Source organism: Phyllobates terribilis, unplaced genomic scaffold (genome assembly GCF_046119375.1).
Source record: "Phyllobates terribilis strain yellow unplaced genomic scaffold, ASM4611937v1 Scaffold_561__1_contigs__length_1077818, whole genome shotgun sequence".
In the NCBI taxonomy this organism is placed as follows: Eukaryota; Metazoa; Chordata; class Amphibia; order Anura; family Dendrobatidae; genus Phyllobates; species Phyllobates terribilis.
The window spans coordinates 389,154-403,963 of NW_027363321.1; the positions used below are offsets into that span (position 1 = coordinate 389,154).

The 14,810-nt window shown below is 44.1% G+C and overlaps 1 non-coding gene across 1 annotated transcript; it reads right to left on the minus strand.

The window, feature by feature from the left end:
• Positions 1-7,147: 7,147 nt before the first annotated feature.
• On the minus strand, positions 7,148-7,219 carry TRNAA-UGC (transfer RNA alanine (anticodon UGC)). Its single transcript has one exon. It is a non-coding gene; the product is annotated as a tRNA-Ala (tRNA).
• Between the last annotated feature and the right edge of the window lie 7,591 nt (positions 7,220-14,810).

Genomic DNA, 14,810 nt, shown 5'->3' on the forward strand with positions numbered 1-14,810 from the left:
TTATAAATTTCTGGGTGTTAATGGCGCGTAAATTTCTATAAGTGTGGACGGTGGGAGTGTCTTGAGTAGAGTCACAGTTCTTGACAGAGAATGAAAGAAGATTATGGTCAGAGAGTGGAAGGGGAGAGTTAGTAAAGTCATGTACTGAGCAAAGCCGGGAGAAGATCAGGTCCAATGTGTTCCCGTCCTCATGTGTAGGAGAATTAGCAAGCTGTGAAAGGCCGAAGGAGGAGGTTAGCGATAAAAGGTGAGCGGCAGATGGGGAAAGAGAATCGCCAATTGGGATGTTAAAGTCTCCCATGATTATCGTGGGGATGTCGCAGGATAGAAAATTTGTAAGCCAGGCAGCAAAGTGATCCAGGAATTGATGGAGGGGACCTGGGGGGCGATAGACAACCGCCACTCGCAGGGAGAAGGGCCGGTAGAGTCTGACTGTGTGGGCCTCAAAGGACGGGAAGATAAGGGAGGGTACAGGGGGGATAACCTGAAAAGTACATTTTGTTGAAAGAAGCAGACCAACACCTCCACCTGATCTGTTGTCAGGTCGCGGGGTATGAGAGAAATGTAGGCCACCATAGGAGAGAGCTGCAGCGGCGGTGGTGTCCGACTGCTGGATCCAGGTTTCAGTGAGAGCCAGAAGGTTGAGGGAATTAGAGAGGAAAAAGTCATGGATGTAAGAGAGTTTATTACAAGCTGAGCGTGCATTCCAAAGGGCACAGTTGAATGAGACAGAAGATATGCAGGGAATATTAATGAGATTAGCAGGGTTTCTGAATGTAACAGGGAAAGAGTTAGTGTTATTATTACTGGAGGGTCCTGGGTTGGGAGAAATATCACCTGCGACTAATAGAAGGAAGATACAGAGAGTGAGCAGATGATTGAGTGATTTGTGAGAGCGTTTCCTGCGTTGTATGGTGGGAATGAATGGATCTGCGTGGTATAACATTGTGAAGAGAGCATGACAACTGTACATAGGAGAAGAGAGGAGTGAGGGATTAATATGGATGAAGTGTGCCGCATTTGTGGGAGAACGGTGAATGTGGATGATTGTAGCAACCAGAGTATAAATGGCACAGATACAAATGGTGAATACTGTTTGCCAAAAAGATGACCTGGAAGCAAGTTTGTTTAATTGTCTTGCATGTCTTACCTGTCTCCTGCCCTGTCCAACTGCCATTTTCTAACTGCCAGGGCACTTTGCTAAATTATGGCACTTCGATAAAGTATGCATAAATGCCCCCGCATAAATGCCTCCCCTTAACTAAGTCTCAATATATAGGGACGTATCTGCTTAGATCTGCACAGATTTAACTCATTAACAATCAATCACTAGCTTAAAAGACAACAGGAGACCATAAAGTGCAGGGAAAAAAAAAAAAAAAAAAGACTAGTAAACTCGGCATGGATCATAAACTCTTAAAGTAAGTGTGATGACCTTTAAGTATCATGGAATAAAAAAGCTAGAGGAGTGAAAAAATATATACCAGAAATTGATAGGCTGCAGAGCATTGCATGGAGATATAATGCAGTTTTCAGGACAGATCACACAAGCAGTGAAAAATATATACCAGAAATTGATAGGCTGCAGAGCCTCTGCACTGTACTGTGACCTCACTATGTGCATTATCTCTGTACTGTGACCTCACTATGTTCATTTTCTATGTACTGTGACATCACTATGTGCATTATCTCTGTACTGTGACATCACTATGTGTATTATCTCGGTAATGTGACATCACTGTGTTTATTATCTCTCTACTGTGACCTCACTATGTGCTTTATCTCTGTACTGTGACCTCACTATGTGTGTTATCTCTGTACTGTGACCTCACTATGTGCATCATCTCTGCACTGTGACCTCACTATGTGCATTATCTCTGTACTGTGACCTCACTATGTGCATTATCTCTGCACTGTGACCTCACTATGTGCATTATCTCTGTACTGTGACCTCACTATGTGCATTATCTCTGTACTGTGACCTCACTATGTGCATTATCTCTGTACTGTGACCTCACTATGTGCATTATCTCTGCACTGTGACATCACTATGTGCATTATCTCTGTACTGTGACCTCACTATGTGCATTATCTCTGTACTGTGACCTCACTATGTGCATTATCTCTGTAATGTGACCTCACTATGTGCATTATCTCTCTACTGTGACCTCATTATGTGCATTATCTCTGTACTGTGACCTCACTATGTGCATTATCTCTGTACTTTGACCTCAATATGGGCATTATCTCTGTACTGTGACATCACTATGTGTATTATCTCTGTAATGTGACATCACTGTGTTTATTATCTCTGTACTGTGACATCACTATGTGTATTATCCCTGTAATGTGGCATCACTGTGTTTATTATCTCTCTACTGTGACATCACTATGTGCATTATCTCTGTACTGTGACCTCACTATGTGCATTATCTATCTACTGTGACATCACTATGTGCATTATCTCTGTACTGTGACATCACTATGTGTATGTGTATTATCTCGGTAATGTGACATCACTATGTTTATTATCTCTCTACTGTGACCTCACTATGTGCATTATCTCTGTACTGTGACCTCACTATGTGCATTATCTCTGTATTGTGACCTCACTATTTGCATTATCTCTGCACTGTGACCTCACTATGTTCATTATTTCTGTACTGTGACCTCACTATCTGCATTATCTCTGCACTGTGACATCACTATGTGCATTATCTCTGTACTGTGACATCACTATGTGTATTATCTCTGTAATGTGACATCACTGTGCTTATTATCTCTTTACTGTGACATTACTATGTGTATTATCTCTGTAATGTGACCTCACTATGTGCATTATCTCTGCACTGTGACATCACTATGTGCATTATCTCTGTAATGTGGCATCACTGTGTTTATTATCTCTCTACTGTGACATTACTATGTGTATTATCTCTGTAATGTGGCATCACTGTGTTTATTATCTCTGCACTGTGACATCACTATGTGTATTATGTCTGTAATGTGACATCACTGTCTTTATTATCTCTCTACTGTGACATCACTATATACATTATCTCTGTACTGTGACCTCACTATGTTCATTATCTATGTACTGTGACATCCCTATGTGCATTATCTCTGTATTGTGACATCACTATGTGTATTATCTCTGTACTGTGACATCACTATATAGTTTGTAAAGCCGAATAAAGACTTGCGTCCATCAAGTTCGACCTGTAAGTTCTGTAGTTGCTAAAGTTGATCCAGAGGAGGGCAAAAACCCCAAATGATTTGGCCAATCTTCACCTGAGGAAAAATTCCCTCCCGACTCTGAAACCAGCAGTCAGAATAAATCCCTGTATCAACCTACTATTTTATTCTATTTTTAAGTATATGCTGAAATCTGCCTGGTATCTAGAAATGCATCCAGTCCCCGCTTGAACTGGTTTAGTGAATCCGACATTACCGTCTCCTCACTCAGTGAATTCCATATTTTCACTGCTCTTACCGTAAAGAACCCCTTCCTATGCTGGTGCTGGAACCTTTTCTCTTCCAGTCTTAATGAATGCCCTTTTGTTACCGTAATATCCCTCCTTTTGAACAAATCCCGGGCAAGGTCTCTATACTGTCCCCTAACATATTTGTACACATTTATTATGTCCCCCCTCAACCTTCTCTTTTCCAGGATGAATAGTCCTAGTTTTGCCAACCTCTCTGGGTATTGCAGTCCCTCCATTCCACTTATTAATTTTGTTACCCTCCTTTGTACCTTTTCAAGCTCGTTTATATCCTTTCTATATATTGGTTTCGACTAATCAGCAGAGCGGTGTTTAAATTTGGCGCTAATACTGCTGATTGGTTGCGGCCGGCGACAGCGACCAATCAGCAGAGTGTTGTTTAAATTTGGCACCAAAATTGCTGATTGGTCGCGGCCGGCCACCGCGATCAATCAGCAGAGCGGGGTTTACATTTGGCGCCAGAATCGCTGATTGGTCACGCCCGGCGGTCGCGACCAATCAGCAGATCGGAATTTAAATTTTGCGCCAATACTGCTGATTGTTCGCGGCCGGCGACTGCGACCAATTAGCAGAGCATTGTTTAAATTTGGCGTCAATCTCGCTGATTGGTCGCGTCTGCCGTCCGCGACCAATCAGCAGAGCGTTGTTTAAATTTGGTGCCAATCTCGCTGATTGGTCGCGGCTGGAATTCGCGACCAATCAACAGAGCATTGTTTAAATTTTTCGCCAAAATCGTTGATTGGTCGCGGCTGGCGGTAGCGACCAATCAGCAGAGCGGTGTTTCAATTTGCCACCAAAATCGCTGATTGGTCGGGGCCGGCGGCCGCAACCAATCAGCGTCGTATTAGTGAGGACCGAGGAGCGGTGCTGCCTGTGCGGGTACTTCCGCTGCCAGCAGCTGGGAGATGAGCGGCTGCTCGCAGCAGAAGCATCCCGACCGGCGGTGCCGCTCCTCGGTCCTCCGTTCACACTTGCCGTCGGGAGCTCATAGCGCTGTTTAAATTAAGCGCCAATCTCGCTGATTGGTCGCGGTTGGTTGGGGCATTAAAACCGTCTTGTTAAACCACTCTGAACTCCACGTCTCTTCCAACGGGCATTAAAACCGTCTTGTTAAGCTACTGTGACCTCCACGTCTCTTCCAAGGGGCATTTAAACGGTCTTGTTAAGATACTGTGACCTCCACGTCTCTTCCAAGGGGCATTAAAACCATCTTGTTAAACCACTCTGAACTCCACGTCTCTTCCAAGGGGGATTAAAACCGTCTTGTTAAGCTACTGTGACCTCCACGTCTCTTCCAAGGGGCATTAAAACCGTCTTGTTAAACCACTCTGAACTCCACGTCTCTTCCAAGGGGCATTAAAACCGTCTTGTTAAACCACTCTGAACTCCACGTCTCTTCCAAGGGGCATTGATATTGTCTTTTTATTCCACTGTAACCTCCACCACTCTTCCAAGGGGCATTAAAACCATCTTGTTAAGCTACTGTGACCTCCATGTCTCTCCTAAGGGGCATTAAAACCGTCTTGTTAAGCTACTGTGACCTCCACGTCTCTTCCAAGGGGCATTAAAATGGTCTTGTTAAACCACTGTGAACTACACAGCTCTTCCAAGGGGCATTGAAATGTTGTTTTCAGTTACCTCTAACCTCCACGACTCTTCCATTCACTGCTAAGGCCAACAGTGTACTGGAGTCCCAGTTGCTATAAATGGAAAAAATGGTTTAGTTAAGGCCCTCTGACCTCCATGTCACTTCCAAGGGGCATTGGAGTGCCTCGAAATTTTTGGTAGGCATTGCACTCACTGTATGCCCTATAACTGTGTAGCCGAACCGCTCCTTTTGGTACAGAAATATATCCTACAAGACATGTGTGGTTGACTGGCCTGATATTGATGTGAATGGTCCCTGTTCCTCCTGCTCTTTCTCCTTTGCCACCACCTCATCCATCATTCATCACCTGAAGCTTTGTTTTAACAGGAGTCATAGAACTGGGATAGTAGCAGGATAACATCCAGAAATCCTCGGAGGAGGTAGGATATGCGCCAAAACGTTGACCACCTCAGGCCTAGCCGCTACTACATACATGAGCTTGCATTCCAAGGAACAGAAAGCTAATGAGATGGATAGCCTCATGATCATAAATAATTTACTCGTTGTGTAGGAGGCCGACCATTGCTGCTGTTTACCTTCTGAACTTTGTGTTGAAGCCTGATTGACCCAGGACCCGCAATCCTCTATGTCTGGAGGACGTGTTGCATCACAGTGTCCAGCTGTATCCCGGCTTCCACAATATTAACCCAGTGTGAAGGCGTCAGTGAGATGGACCATCCCTGGCCACATTCACTTGTCCACGTGTTTGTGGTTAGGCTGTCCTTCCCACTAAATGCACTGGGGAGGTCACAGGTAATGTTTTGGTATGCGCGCTTGTGTATAAGGCGCACCGAGACAAATAGGGGCAGCTGGGGATCGTTTATGGACACCCAGCCGCCCCCAGGCGGCTGGGGACCGTGTGTGGGCACCCGGCCGCCCCCTGGCGGATGGGGACCAAGCGTAAACACCCGACCACCCCCGGCGGCTGCGGACCAAGCGTGGACACCCGGCCGCCGGGCGGCTGGGGACTGAGTATGGATACCAGGCCGCCGACGCAGCCATGACGTGGTGGCCAGATTCCGCCTCCACATGCCTAAAAGGCCCAATTTCAAGTGCAAGCAAGCAAGCAGTATGGTATTGCAGCCTGGGGGTGGGTGAGTGGGTGGCAGGCTGCATACTTGCTCTTTCATTGCAAGGAATGGGGGAGGTACAATTGAACACTGCCCTGGGACAAGGACTTGCACGGGGATAGTTGCAAGTCTGCATCTTCTGATGCGGCAAGGATCATTTCTGATGGGCACACTTTTAGGCAGTGACCTAGGTGTCAGAGATGCATCCAGGGGTCTTCCCCATGCTGTTCCCATGTCTTTTCAGCACTGTATGCATGTGTCACACAGCACATGGCCAGATAAGGTTGTAAAATGTTAAAATGACATTTCCCGGTGATTGCATTTGTCACGGTTGAAAGCAATGCAAAAGTGCAAAAACGCATAAAAAATGCTACTTGTGAACATAGCCCAAGGTGTGGAGGAGTATTTTTGTTTTTGGTTATTTATTTTACCTTATACACAAGTCATTACCCTGGAAAGGATGTTCCTTAACATATTTCACAGGAAAACAGTTTCAGTTTCATTTTTGAACCTTCTATTGTGAGCCCGTAAAAGTGGCTTAATACCTCTGACCACGTTATTGACAGCAGTGACCTGGGGGTCAGAAATGCTTCCTGGGGCGATCCCCATGCTGTCCCCGTGTCATTTGAGCACTGTCACTATCGTTTTGGGCACTTTTTAGGCTTTCTACAGACTGCCGGGGGTGCCGCCGCAAAAATGCTCGGGTCTCCCATAGGGACATTGGGTTCATTGCTCGGGTCCGGCAACCGAGTATCACGGCGAGCTCCCGAGCATTTTAGTGTCGCTCAACACTAGTCCCTATCTAATATTTAGTGCTGTGTGCAGTTTCTGTGTTACACCCAGACAGACGAACCGCTGTATACTCACACGTATCAGATTCCTGAATGTTTGGAAACTTTTCTAGTTTTTTTTTTTATCACAAAACATAGAGATGTCAGGGATTGAACCCAGGGCCTCATACATGCAAAGCATGCGCTCTACCACTGAGCTACATCCCCTGTATGGACACCCAGGGATTTGTTCTCATCTCCAAGAGACACTAATCTATGACTATCTACTAATAGATTTTCTCTGTTATTTTTTCTCTTCTATAATCATGCAGCATAAATAACATCATATTCTCATAGTCTGGACTATTAGGGACAAGACGAAACTATTTTTCTTTAATTTTTTATTATTTGTTTATATTTAAAATATGGGGAAAAAAGGAGGCGATTTTATTTTTTACATCTTTTTTTGAACAGATTAAAAAAAAATGCAATTCTCCTTTTCCCATATTTTAAAGAGATTGTTCCCTACTGGATGGCGCTTTTCGATTGTCCCAATCAAATAAAAAGAAAGCATAGAGCACTTACCTCCCAGATACGCACCGTGACAAGCACTGCACCCCATGATGATCTCCTGACATTGCTTATGTCTGATGATTGGTTGCAGGCCATCAGCGGCGGCAGAAAGGCGGCATCACCTGCAGGAGAGAATACACTCTTGTGTCAGTGTGAGCGGGCTGTCGTCGAGAGCAGTCACATTAGTGACTGCTGATGTGACTGCTCTCCAAGTCATCCGGACTGTCATGGGACAGTATGGATTATATTCACGGCGGACAGGTGAGTATTATGGTGGTTTACTATTTTTTGTAGTTTACTGGTGACAAGGGTATCAGGGATTAGGTGTTAAGGTGAGCATTATGGTGTTTTTTAATTTTTTCTCTTTTACCGGGAACAAGGACTTCAGTGGATTAGACATAAAGGTGAGTATAATACTTTTTTATTTTTATTTCAATAAAAGAGTGTTTGTCTTTATTTAAAATAAAGGACTTTATTCTGGGTGGTTTTTTTTACAATCTGACTATTGGGTTAGTAATAGGGCGTCTTATAGATGCCTCTCCATTACTAACTTGTGGACTTGATATTAGCGGCCATAAAACAGCTGACGTCAACCCCACAATCATTAACCCACTTGTCATCGCATCAGGGCAAGTGGGAAAATCGGAGGCTAAGCATCAGATTTGGCACATTTTATTGATGCGTCATTTCTGCGGTGGATGAGACCTGATGTTTTTAGTCTAGGAGGGGGCCAATAACCATGGCCACTTCCTAAGCTATTAATATAAGCCCACAGCTGTCTGTTTAGCCTTTGATGGTTAGTGAATATAGGGGGACCCCACATCAATTTTTGTTTGGGGTCTCCCCTTTAATAATCAATAAAGGCTAAGCAAACAGCTGTGCGCTGATATTAATAGCCTGGGAACCGTAATGGGTATTGACCTGTTCCCAGAATATTAATATCAGCCACCAGCCGTTGACTTTCCCTTTGCTGATTATGAAAATGACGAGGGACCCCACTTATTTTTTTTTTATTAACAAGCACAGTAAAATAGACACCTAAGGTAACCTTAGTTCGCAGCCTCTAGGTGTTCCAGCAGCTGGAAACTCCCAAAACCTAAAATGTCCCTCAAAGTTTCCCATGAGATTTCTGGGCCTTGCAGCTGCCGGGAGACCCGGTGGCTTTGAACTCTACAAGGTTACCGGAGTTCAAGCCACCAGGTCTGACAGTAGCTCTAATGTGGGACTTTTGAATGCCGGAGTGCCGGACAGGCGCCGGGAGCTGAATGCAGCTCACATCATTGTTGCCTGAGATCAGCGCCGAGCAAGAGACAATGATGGAAATTGTAGTCAGCACCCCCAGGGTACATTATGTGTAAAATAAAGAATTAAATTTAAAAAAACAGAGTGGGCTCTGGCCAAATTTTCATAACCAGCAGAGGGAAAGCCGTGTGCTGGGGGCTGATATTACTAGCCAGGGAAAGGGGCCATTAGCCCAAAATGTTCCCTGGTTATCAATAACAGCTATCAAAAGACTGACCGTCACTTCCAAAACAGAAAACTGGTCTGTACAGGTGCTTACTAAGAGTAGCCATCTCTATATATGACTAACAAATAAAGTAGCACTCTGTAGCGCTATAGCATGCAAACATGAAAAATATGAAATTTGAATAGCATTACTGCTCTAGAAAATAGAAATAAATGAGAATTCTTAGCGCATAAATTGGCCAATTCATGTGTATCCGACAGCCACGGTAAGGCGACTCTCGTCACCTGGAACCTACCTGGTGTGAATCCAATCTTATACTAAAGTCTACATGTATACGGGAGGGTAAGATCCTGCTATAATTAAAACCTCCTGAGGCTTAGGGATGGAGTGATCAGTCAGAAATCCTACAAATATATGTATATGTATGTAAATGTATACAAATATCAAAAGACTGACCCTCACTCCTCACTTCCAAAACAGAAAACCGGTGTGTACAGGTGCTTACTAAGAGTAGCCATCTCCATATATAACCAACAAATAAAGTAGCACTCTGGAGCGCAATAATATGCAAACATACTATTGTTATAGTTACTATTGTTATACTTTAGGAGGGCAACTTCACCATCTCCTTCTCCAAAATCTGCACCTTGCTGGTGATCCACTGACCAGCCCACCCGAGGTGTCCACAGGGAATCTGCCAGGTAGGAAGATTACCAGTCCAGCTCTTGTTCTAATAGATAGTTTTGTGGATTTGGGGTAACTGAGTGATAGGGACACATTATTATAGGGGCACGTGACACCCACATAAAATCCATGTATGTCATGTAGGACGGCCCTGGTGGTACAGAAAAGTAAAAACACTGATGACTTTTTTTTTTAGAGGCATTTGTATACTTTACCTTCTATTATTATTTATTCTATTTTCACTCATTTATATAACCTGATCATTTCCCTGACAGGTCGGTGAGTTGTTTATTGTTTAGCAATAATGTATCACCCACAACTATAAATGATAAAGAATAACATTCCATTCTTATCATTTACAGCAGAGGATAATTTATACCATATATAACATGTATATAATATCTACCAAAGCGAAAAAACGACTATTTACAAACATGGAGAAAACTGATTTTTCTATCTTTTCCAACACAGATTTATATACATTTATATTCTATTAATCAGATGGGATATTTCTATTCCACATTCTCTGCCTCATTCACCAGTTGGCAGCAAACATGGCGGCCTGGCTGCTCTGATGTCACAATGCTCAGGATTAGGGGGTCACTCAGTTATGATGTCATAATGACATCATGGAATGTCCTGAGGGTATATAATCTCTGAGCACTGTGACATCAGCGCCATTTCTTGAGTTGATGCTTTTGCTGAGACTTCACTTTGGTTGTGGAAGAGCGAACTAGTTTGTGTTACACATCTGGTGATTACTTCCATTTATTCTTCTTGATCTTGGATCAGAGCACAATAACACCGGTGCCACCGGAGAGCTTAGTTCTCCAATATTCTATCAGCCAGCTCCAGGTACCTAAGTCATGAGCGCCCGGGAGCTGCGCCAGCTGATTGCTGACAATGAGGCATGGCTGCGCCGACCAGAAAATCAAGGTAAGTGAAATATTTGGGGGAGATCCACAATATTCCCACACTATAGGGCTTTCCTGGGAGGAGATATCCCTGGGGTATGAGGGGACACATTTCAGGACAGACAGTGCAGGTTAACTAAGGCCAAAATAAAGTCAATTCTTTCTAGGGTTCCCCTCTCCCTAAACACCACGGCAGTAGAAGGACCCATCACTATAGCCAAAAAGTGTTTGCTAAAATTGGAAATAATTCTGATAAATTTGTTTATAGGTCAGGCCATAATTGTCCATGGACGGAGGAGGTCTCCTCCAAGAGATCAGGAAAGACCTTCTACCAGTGATGGAAGGAGGTCTCCTCCAAGAGATCAGGAAAGACCTTCTACCAGTGATGGACGTCAGAGAGACAGCAATGCTGTCACTGAGAGGAGAGGGAGACGGGCCAGAGATCCTCCACGGCGTAGAGGACAGGAAGAGAGCAGGGATAGAAGCCGCTCTCCTCTAAGACCAGCCCCTGCGGAGCCCTCCGGAACAACAGGAGAGAGCAGCAGGGATGGAGGCCGTCCCCTCCCACCCATTCAACTGGAGGAAGTGGGTGTGATGACACCACCACTGCCACAGGTGGAGCCACCTGCACAAAACCTACCTGTGCAGGAGAGACCTTCTACCAGTGATGGACGGTCTCCTCCAAGAGACGAGGAAAGACCTTCTACCAGTGATGGACGTCAGAGCGACAGCAATGCTGTGGAGCCACCTGCACAAAATCTACCTGTGCGGCAGAGGCGGCAGCATTGGGTTCGCAGGAGAGCACTGCTAATTGCAAATCTCCCAACAAGGGATGTAACCGCACAGGAGGAGGCCGAGTCATGTATCATCTGTATGACCGAATATGAGATCGGAGAGCAGGTCACGGTCCTTCCATGTGACCACACCTTCCATCAGGGATGTATTACTAGATGGCTCCGCTCCAACCCTCTGTGCCCCCTGTGCCGTAACCACTGCTTCCATTGAAGCACCATGTTCATGGTGCAGACAGTGGTGGAGAACATACTGAACCCCAGCCCAGGTAAGGGAGCAATGCATACATTAACACTACATTCATTACAAGACTGTAAAAAATATCACCTGTAACTTCCTGCTGTTCTGATCTCTCTTTAGTTTACCATCAGCTTTGGTCAACATCTTACCAAGCATGAAGGGCCATGAACACCCCAAAAACACCCGATGGTAAGTCACCTCTCATTCCCGCTGCCCCATGATATCTAGATCACATGTGACATATAAGTAATTGTTCTTTTCTCCTTTTCATAGAAGGATGATCCAAGTCTGGAGAACATTGAGGAATTAGATCAGAATGACTTGTCCTTCATGTAAGTAGATATTAGAATTTGCTTTTTTATATTTTCCAGCTGATTATTAACTTTTTACTGGGAATCTATTGATGAGATGTAATAATTTGGCGTCTTCTCTTTACAGAAATCTGCAGAAGTTACAGATCATTTCCATAATGATCCACAGATCCCTCATCTGCTTCATAGAGACCCTGATTCCATCATGTGCAGAGATGCTGATAACAGCTGCAGCCCCAGACTGTGATATCCTCATATATTCCATTATTTGTCCAAATATTCCTAAAAATAAATAATATTTACCATCTCTATGTCTGGTTGTGACTTCACTATATAGAATGTTGTTACGTAACATTAGCAGCACATAATGATAAGTGAGGGAGGGATTTACCATTAGTTGGTATAGGGGTAGTGGCAACAGTTAAAGGGGATGTCCAGCACTCTTATATTGATGGCTTACCCTTAGGATAGGCGACCAATATCAGATTAATGGGGACGTGACCCCCGGCACGCGTGATCAGCTGTTCTTGGTGCCGGTTGGATGTGATTATTTGCAGACTGGAACAGCACAGCACCGACAACAGCATAGTGGCCACAGCGGGTACTGCAGATCCACTCTATTCATATGAATAGGGTCAGCTGTGCAGTACCTGGAAGCGGCCACTATACAGCTGGCAGAGCAGTACAGCACGGGCGCTGGCACCGCGTCCCACATTGCTTTAAACTGCTCGCGATACTCATCTCTCCACGTTCCTCCGCAGTTCGGTGTCTTCCGACTCTGGAGCATTATATGGGGCCCATACTGTATGGAGCATTATATGGGGCCCATACTGGATGAAGAATTATATGGGGCTCATACTGTATGGAGCAATATATGGGGCCCATACTGTATGGATCATTACATGGGGCCCATACTGCATGGAGAATTATATGGGGGCCATTATTCTGTATGGAGCATTATATAGGGTCCATTATTTTGTTTGGAACATTATATGGGGCCCATTATTCTGTATGGAGCATGATATGGGGTCCATTAGTCTGTATGGAGCATTATATGGGGCCCATTATTCTGTATGGAGCATTATATGGGGTCCATTATTCTGTATGGAGCATGATATGGGGTCCATTATTCTGTATGGAGCATTATAATGAGCCCATTATTCTGTATGGAGCATTATATGGGGTCCATTATCCTGTATGGAGCATTATATGGGCCCATTATTCTGTATGGAGCATTATATCGGGTCCATTATTCTGTATGGAGCATGATATGGGGTCCATTATTCTGTATGGAGCATTATAATGAGCCCATTATTCTGTATGGAGCATTATATGGGGTCCATTATCCTGTATGGAGCATTATATGGGGCCCATTATTCTGTATGGAGCATTATATGGGGTCCATTATTCTGTATGGAGCATTATATGGGGCCCATTATTCTGTATGGAGCATTATATCGGGTCCATATAATGGTAGGTGGTAGGTAGTGTATGCTTCATCATCAGATCCTTATCACCCTATCAGATCCCGCTGGAGGTGAGGATATAAGTTAATTGACAGTTAAACAGTGACAGGTTGGGTGATTCTCTGCACTTCATAGGTAGTACAGTGTAGTATGGGTGGTATCGCATGTTCGAGTCCCTCATGCTTGGGGTGGGATGTGATGTCTCTGTGTGACAGGCGACAACGGCTCATGTAATACTATTTTTACATTTTTTATAACTTTCTTTGTTGGGATGGACGGGCGTAGATCATACGTGCCTTGTGTCTACAAGTCTGCCCCCTGGTGTCTGTAAGTTACTTTACATAAAATCCTCCAAATTAAAGGGGTTTTAAACTAGTATTTAAAAATGAATCCATGGTTGTCCAACAATATAAAGGAGCAGATACTTATCTTCCATATTCCTTCCGGTCTCATCTCTTCGTTTTCTGATTGGGGATGTCACGTGACCACTGCAGTCAATCAATGGTAACATTTTACCCACGCCAGAACAGAAAATGAGGTGACCGGCAGGAAACACAGACAGTGGTGCAGCACAATCGTGAAGGCAATTATTATTATTATGGGTTTTTTTTAGATACCACCATGGTTTTTTTAAAGAAAACCCCTTTAAGAACATGTTTGGACGACATTTCTCACTAATCTTCTGTTACATCCAGAGAGATGAAGTTCTGCACATTTATCAGTTCCCGGAATATTTGGAAGCTTTTCCAGCTATTTATCACAATATACGGAGATGTCGGGGACTGAAGCCAAGGACTCATACATGCAAAGCATGCGCTCTACCACTGAGCTGCATCCCCTGTATAGCCTGTATGGGCAAATTCAGGGACATAGAGCGCTGCAGCCAATCACTGGGCACTTCCCCTTTAATAAATTTACTTACAGCTGCCTTTTGCCACCACAAGAAATGCTCCTCATTTGGGAACTGGAGAATTTTTCTCTTATAATTTTCACCACTTTTGTGCCATAAATTATGATTAATTTGTCAGCGGCGCGCGGCTACGCCCCATCCTGGCTAAGCTTAACCTGTTTTTACAAAGTTGGCGGAGTTGGTCGGCACCAATCAAAACCACAAAAAGTCAAAGAATCTCAGGAGCAAAATGAATGAACCGGGGAACATGTTTTATCAGATACAGGCCCTGGAGTGGAAACATTATACCGGCAGTATTGTATGGTACTGTGGGGTTGGTACTAATATGGGGGGGGCGAGTTTATAAATGTTACTATTTGGGATTATTATAGGTTGAAAACGTTAAAAATTAGTAATGTCAGTGCACAACGAATACCGCCATACAGAGCCTATATAATGCTACCATAAAATGTCCACATAAT